The following is an 8,481-nucleotide window of genomic DNA, read 5'->3' as shown; positions in this document are numbered from 1 at the left end:
GTACACATATTAGCAGACATCCAGATACATTTGTATCTTTATAGATTCAAATAATAATAATAATAATGAAGAAGTAAGCAGAGTACAGATGACAACATGCCACCCAGGATTCATTCCACCTTTGCTGCAGTAGCTATCGATCTCCATCAACCTGCCCACGAAGAGTCATTCAGTGAAATTAAGACAAACAAATCAATATGAAGTTGATGCAGACAAGTTTATTAAAGCTGTGCTCAATGACAATGTTCTCCTCATTCAGCAGCAAGGTGGCTTCCATTTCCTCTGTCTTATGTACTTACAAAGTACAGTCATTATTTAGAATATTATACTTTTAAGAAAGATGATGTTCCTGTTCAGGAACATAATACCAGCCTGAGGGAGTTCCATCACACAGATACAGCTACATAGTTATTATACAACAGCTATGCTGTCAATTGCCCTGGGAGTCAAGCCCTAAAAAGCCACAAAAACAATTTTTGGCTGCAGTAAAATGAGATTTACTTTGTGTCACTTTTTTCCCTTTATTGTTTGGTGGTGCAACAGAGTTATTTATATGTTAATCTTAATGAATATGAGATTACATTAAAAAACCTGAATGCATATTACACTTTAGGAAACCGAAAACTAAAAATAAATTAAAATCCACAACTAAACTTGAATTTCTGCAGAGATACAGGTTACACTAAAAGCTACCACCAGCCTTTCTTGGCATGTAGGATTTTGAATATACATACTACATAGCACTGATTTCATTCAGTAAGATCTCTCCAACACTATATAATACTGCTCTGTTGTCTCATTAATCTTTCATAGCATCCTCTTTTCATATCCCCCCCATTTCATAACTTAACATGCCACACAAAATATTTATATCACAGACCACCTTCCAAGCATCACCACACAATGTCACACAGCATGACAAACAACAAACTACCTCATTAAAAGACTTGTGTTCCTTTAGCAATTCACTCGTTTGTAAACTCTGCTTTCGGTATATTTAAATCAGGAAATTCTCCTACTTGCAGGAACCAAATACAAAAATAAAAGTATTATGAAACATGCCACTTTATAAGCTAAAATTGCACATACAGTTAACTGATAAAATGGATATTAAGGATGCATAGATCATATAAATTTCTCAAGGCACAACAACAGAAGTAAAATTAAGGACATCTGGGTCTTGTGAGGAACTCCAGCTCCTAATTCTGCACACACCCTTCGTGTGCACACCGACATATTTCCTGGGAAGTGGTGCATAATCATGGTTTATGTTCCTGGTTCATGTCATCACCAATTTACCACAGCACTTCTTAACAACAGAGACAAGAAAGATGAGGAATCCTACTCAATCCAGTCACAAAATAATGTCACCTCAGTATCCCAGGTATCCAGCCCCCAGGTAGCTCTTTGCATTACAGGAGGAAATCCTCAGGTTGCTCTCCTACCTCCTCCAAAATGAAAAACCTCATTCTTCTGACTATCAAAAGATTCTCAAATTCAAGAAACTTCCTGCACCATCTCAGTTTCCCCTGCCCAATTCACACTGTAATTTGACCCTGCTTTATTAGCTCCATAAAGTAAGGAATTATGGGGACTAAGCAGCAATTTTGGCAGGAGAAAAACAAAAGTCGGGGGAAATGAAACCTCCTTTAATTGCTCCAAGACTCCTGAGGGATTAGGGTATGAGGGAGCAAAAATATTTGCCATCACTCCCTCATCCATCACCAATATTCACATAGTAAGCAAAGATTCCTTTCTTTCTGTCTTCTTAACACTGCAAACTAAAGGACTTTTCATGGTTCCAGTGTGTGAATCCTCACACTCACATCATGAATCCTCACACATATTTCTTGTAACATGACAGAGAAGGAATTTTTCCCCTTTGGCTTTTACCCAATGTGCTGTTATAACATTTTGGACACAAAAATCAAGAACACAGTGCCTAGAGAGGGTGGCACTACAAAGGCTATGAACACCTCTCACATACCAGAGGACGTGTACCAGCAGTTCCACAGCTGGAACTGATCCTGGTACAACTGTCTTACTTAATGATATTTAATTACTTTTTCAAAAAAAATTCCATTAAGAAAAAAGAAAAAAAAAAAAAAAAAAAAGAGAGAACTCCACCCTCCATATCTCCTGGCATTCCACACATGGATAAACAACAGGGTTGCTTATATACTAGACACAATTTCATCCCTTTGCCGTTGAAGCCTTTGGAATATCCACACAAGCTTGCAGTGAATCTCCTGCTTTTGGAGACACTCATAGAACCATATCCTGCCAGACAAATTAAGTCAAAGCAACAGGAAATCCTATTTTAATCATGATTTGCATCAGCACCCAATAAACTATGACTGAAGTTAATCTTGTTTTGTGTTTATATTTTGTGGTTTCATGAAGAAGACACAGAATAACCACCAGTCTCACTGCCTTTATTGCTATTGAATACTTTACAATGTTAGCAGTTTATGTAAACATATGTTGTGCTTTCCAACATTTTTATTATAAAATCATAAAAGTTTCCAAATACTCGTTCTGTAAAAGACTGAATTCCTAACACTATTGAGTACAGTTGAAGGATGAAGAGGAGTTTTATTTAAATAATAACTGCATTTAAAATGGACTTTGGATATTGAATGGGTAAGAAAATCCCTTCTATGCATTTTTGGCATTTAAACACTTCATCAAGATCAAGATGTTGCATTATCAACTATTTCATTTTTATGTCCTTTATGATTTCAGGAATAACAACCCCATTAATGAATCAAGCATTGACTTGGACCAGTGAATAAATTGAGTCACATCAAATCCTAGTCCAGCAACCCTCTGTCAAATCCAGTTCCAATCCACCACTAACTTTTCCAGAACCATCCCTCTTTTGACTCTAGCATTTGGTAAAACCTGAACAACTTTGTTTTGCTACTAAGTTTAGGCCCTAAAATAAACTGTTATTTTCTTTTCAAAATGGTGATTAAATAAAAATCCTTCCTTTCCTGCCCCACTCTGTTTCCCACCTCTCCCCAAACATCAGCCCTCATCCCACCAGGAGCAGGACTGCTGCCTAAGTGTTCTGGGGTTGGGGGAGAAGCACAGGTAAAGAAAGACTATTAGGATTAAATTTATCCATCCTCTACTGCTGTGGGACGCATCTTGTTACCCACTTGGTCCAGAGGATGACTCCACAGTCAAGGGACATGCAAGGACCAACAGGCAGGAAAACACTCATGTTACATGGAATATTCAGATAATTTAGTTAATAAATCTTTGTCCAGTAACATACATCAACCAGGTTTTCCAAGAGCTTATGATTTGTTGAAGTTTCTCAAGGAACAGCCACATGCTCCATGTGAATGCTGACCTTCTCTCTCTCCAATGCCAAATTCCAGAACTCAACTGCTGATATGCTCTTAAGTAAGAAGCATCCCCCTTTCCTTTAAATTAACATATTTACTTTCTCTTAAAGTCATTTTCAAGATGCTGGGTCATTTAAAATTGCTGGAATAGCCCTGCCCAAATGTATTCACCACGGCACATTTCAGTACGACAAAGAAATAAGCCATTGAAAACAACACCTCAAAATAACAATAAAAAATAACCAGGTAATCTTACTTTTGGTATTGCTACTATCATGGCCTAGAACACACAAAAATGGGTTAGAACACGTAAATTAGGTGATTATAGACTGACCTGGAAGTTCAGGTTCTTTAGTTACAAAGAACAAACAACACAGCACTCACATTTTCATTCCCCTGTTCTCCAGGCACGTTAGACGTGTAAAAAGCTCCAATTTTTGTTCTGTAATTGCCTCTGTTTCCTTTGAATATAAAAGGCTTGGACTTTATTTTTCAGTAAGCATGCTAATATCCTTTTCCCTTTGTTTTGTTTGCTATGTGATTTGAAAAAAGCCAAGCAGGATGTGAAGTAGAGCCACATTTCCTAGCTTCTTCAGTCCTCAAGAAAAAAACCACAGGCAATTCCAAAAGCTCACCAATAAAATATAAATTGGAATGTGTTAGTTTTAAAAAATGGATCCCTCTTTTATTACACCAGCAGTAATCTGCCATATTGTCCTACTTTTTGCCTGAATTTCATGCGAGACAGTTGCAGCCCCCTGGGCACAGCTGGGCCAAGGGACAGTCTGTGATTATCACAGTCAGCTCCCATTTTTGAATATCACCTTCTGACTCTCTGTTTCCTTGAATGGCCTTCAGGTTTAACAGCAAATACCTTTTACACACCTGTGTAGAAAACAATGGGAACACCACGGCCTGGAGCAGCTGCCATATTAAAACCCGAACAGTGTGTTCCTACGAAGGACGATAACCAACCATGTGATGACAAGAAGAGCTAAGCTTTATTTCCACTTCTAACACTGATTTTTCCCTTTCAGTGACACACATGATGTGGTATCCCCATGCTGCTGGCAGGGCAACCAAGTTACTGCCCCTCACCAGCTTCATAAAAACGTGGCACTGCTCCAAATTTGCGTCTCCAGATCTGCGGTGCCACTATTTTATTTCCTATCCCACCCCCAGTTCCACTTGATGAATCCCGTGTCCCACAGTTCTGGCATGAAACAAACTCAGTGAACAAAGTGAAGAACCTGCTACAAGAGTGAATATTTCAGCGCTCGGTTACCTTGGGGAGATCTATAATGGTCTGGGTAAAATATTTCGGTAACATCTGGCACCAAGTAAGCAAATGAAAGAACTCTATCAGCAGCTTTTTCTCCTTGCTCTTGGAATCCTCTTGCTTGGAAGAGCAGTAAGTTCCTTTACATTTTGTACAGCACTGAGCTGTGGCAAAATAACCCCCCCCTGAGAATTCTCTTTTTTAAACCTACAGACTCTTTTAACAAGTGAGACTGAAGTAACCAGCTGCTGCTGAGAGAGAAGTAACATTTGTAGAATTTTAAATTTAACACACCAAAAAAAAATGAATTCAGTCTTAGTTACACCAAAATAAAAATATTAATCTGCTTTACTGTAAGCTTTCACATATGTGCCAGTTTTGCAGAGGCAACATTTGGCTCCCAGACCACAACATAATATTCTGAAATACAATTTGAGTTGCCTCATTCAGGACATTAACAGGGCCATTAGAACAGGCAGTTCCACCACCACAGCAGTGGTTCTGTGGATCATTCATCCTTGGCCACTAACACAGGGCTTAATAACACCAAAGAGTTACTCCTTTCCAGGAAATTGAACTGCTCCTAAACACTTCCAAACTTGCTGTGGTAGCAATTAGAATTATCACTGCTTTATTAGAGTATTGCATTTACAGCACAGAGAAAGGTATCAGAGAAATATAATAGGAAAGCAAAATTCTGAAGAAGAAACTACAGCTTCTAGAAGACATATCTATTTCATGAGACCAAAGTATGTAAAATAAATTTAAACTTATATTTCATTAATTCTAAACTCCTTTCAGTCCTACTAACGGAAGGCTGCAAGGACTCAGTTTTAAAATGTCATTTTTACATAACCCAAATATTTAGAATTGTATTGAGATTAAGAGTACAAATCAAGGCTGTAAATTACTTAATATCAGACTGACTTTTTACATGCCAAAGTGGAATTTTCCAAACACAAAACAAAAACCCGACCAACTCCAACAACAACGTACACAAAATTTGAAGAATCCTCAGTTTTCCTATCAGCACACAGGAAATATAGTAACGAGAAAAAATTCAGTCCAGCAAAGGACATTAACTACATGATAACAGGACCCACTTCTTACATGAGACAGGTATTAATACTGAATTTATGTAGAGGATACTCAAGCACAGATTAAAAAAAAAAAAAAGCATGGCCCGAACCCACTCGGGAGATCAATGAGAAATGATATGAGGTCTCCAAAATATCAGTGCAGTGCCAACAGCCCCTACACTTCCCTGTGACTGAAGCACACTGAGCTCTGCCTTTCACCACTTAACGGGAGATTACCTTAAGAAGACACAGTGAAACCTACACTGAAGTTTTCCTGGGGATACTTTAATCACAAGATGGCAAGAAAATATGTCAAGGGGTAACAGTCAGCACTAAAAATATACCGTACAGTTTGTAAAGTAAACTGAAGATAGAACATACGTGAAAAACACCATCAGAATTACTTATTTTGAATATGTGAACTGTTTCGGGGGCTTTTTCCTCAGAAACGTATGAAAACTTGAATGTAACGATTCTGTGAGTTATCCTCAGAAAAGGGTAACTCTGCAATGTTATCTGACGGAAAAAGCACTTCAAATGCATTTGCTGTTGCTTGATACTGTAGCAGGGACACGGGTCTGGAAATACACGGAAGGATTTCTGATACAATCACAACAATTTGTTTCCTTGTTCAGTGTAATCCATAAAATTCACAGGTGCACTGACAGGGACTAACCAGGACTCTATCCAGCTGCAGAAGCCATCTCACTTTAACCACACATGTAACAAAAGGGATATAACCCCATAAGCACAGGCAGATCATAAACAGATTATACCCCACAGAGGAAAGGGAACAACCTGTGAGTGTATCCACAGGACAGGGAACAGCAAGATGTGTGGACCTCTCAAGCTTCAGTTGTTACGATTTCCCTCATCTAACAATCTACACTGGTGAAACTTTGTGCACAGCACGCTCAAGAATAAAATTAGAAACTCTGTGCATGTTTTTTTTTGTAAAAACTAAGAAAGAAGCTTTAAAAAACAAAAAGTAATTAAATGAGACATTTAGCACACGTTGAAAATTACGTACACCCTTCTGCTATTCTCCACAGGATCCTGGCCCAAGTGTTTTCCAACATCCAGGACATATTGCCCATGCTCCCTATTCTTGAGATGTGTTTAATGCACAAATCATATTCCAAAGAGGGGTAAGGAAAAAAATTAGTCTTGCCTGGGCTGCTTGTAAGTTCATGTGAAAAAAAAAATATTTAAAAATGTAATTCATTGCAAGGCACAAAAATTTTTTAAGGGTGTCATACCAGATCTAGAGTCTCATATTAGGATGAAATTGTTCACTGTGAGGATGGTGAGGCACTGGCACAGGTTGCCAAGAGAAGTTGTGGATGCCCCATCCCTGGAAGTGTTGAGATGGACAGGGACTTAGAGGAACCTGGTCTAGTGGAAGGTGTCCATGGCAAGGGGTTGGAATTGGATGATCTTTAAGGTCCCTTCCAACTCAAGCCATTCTGTGATTCTCCCTCCCAAAATCACACTCATCATTTACTTAGACATAACTGCAAAAAGGGACCCAAAACTATTTAAAAAAAAAAAATTAAAAATACTGCGACTGTGTCTCTAAAATTACACTATATGTCACCATTTAAGAAAAAAAGAAAATATTTAATATTTTTTTTAAAAAACCCACAACAACAAGCTACACAGAGAAACATCACACAGATGTGTTAAGTACTTATATTGTTATATTGTTAATTGACAGACTGCCGTGGCGGGAATGAGGGAAAGCCATGGACTACTCCATGGAGACCCGGGACATGTGGCTAATTGAGGCGATACTTCAGGACAAAACCAGCGCTTGATTTATTGTTGTTTACACACATCGCGACCCGGGGCCTCCGGGCAGTGTCAAATCTCAGCTCCTAATCGCGGCCGCGTAAACACCCGGGAACCCCCGCCCGGGTGTCAAGGGGCTGTCTGCCGGGAGACAGCGGGGTCACACCGAAAACGGGATAAAAACAGGGGGAGAAACCAACACCGCCACGAGCAGGCTCCGCTTTCTATGAATCGGGGACGGGGGGGAGCATCCCCAAAATCGGGGGCTGGGGGCACCTCCTGCATCCCCTTCATCCTCCTCCCGCGGCAGCGCAGGTGCGGAGGGAGGGAGGGATGGAGAGAGAGGGAGAGGAGGAGAGAGGGAAGGAGGAAGAGAAGGAGGGAGGGAGAAAGAGAGGGAGGAGGGAAGGAAGGAAGCAGCTGCCGCGGTCGGAGCCCCCGGTCCGGCCCGGTGGGGCCCGGGGCGGCGGCGATGGGCGGCGGCGGCGATGGGGACCGCGGAGCGCCCCCCGTTCCCATCGCCACCCCCCCTCCAGCCCCTCCGAGGAGCGGCCAACACGGCGCTGCCCCTTTAAGCATCACGTCGCCTCCTCCTCCCTCACCCCCCCATCCCATCGCCCCCTCTCCTCCTCCTCCTCCTCCTCCTCCTGCTCTTCCTCCTCCTCCGCGCGGACCCGCGCGCGCTCCCGCGTCCTCCCCTCCTCCCCGCGCGCGCGCCCCCGCCGGGACACAACGGGCGCACCGCGGCCCTTTCCAGAACCTTCCTCGCTCCGCTTCCCCCCCCACACATACACCCCCGCCTTCCTCCCCCCGTCTCCTTCCTTCCCTCCCTTCCCCTCCCCGCGCCCGCCGCCACCGCCCCTTTAAAACCCCCCGTTCCGCTACGGGCGGCGCAGCCCCGTCTCTCCCTCTCTCTCCCTTCTCCTCCCCCCCCCCCCCCCCCCCTCTCCCCGCTTTTTTTCCACCCCTCCGGGGA

This window comes from Lepidothrix coronata, unplaced genomic scaffold (genome assembly GCF_001604755.1).
Source record: "Lepidothrix coronata isolate B3197 unplaced genomic scaffold, Lepidothrix_coronata-1.0 Scaffold30, whole genome shotgun sequence".
NCBI classification, from domain to species: Eukaryota; Metazoa; Chordata; class Aves; order Passeriformes; family Pipridae; genus Lepidothrix; species Lepidothrix coronata.
Note: the sequence above shows the minus strand (reverse complement) of the source record.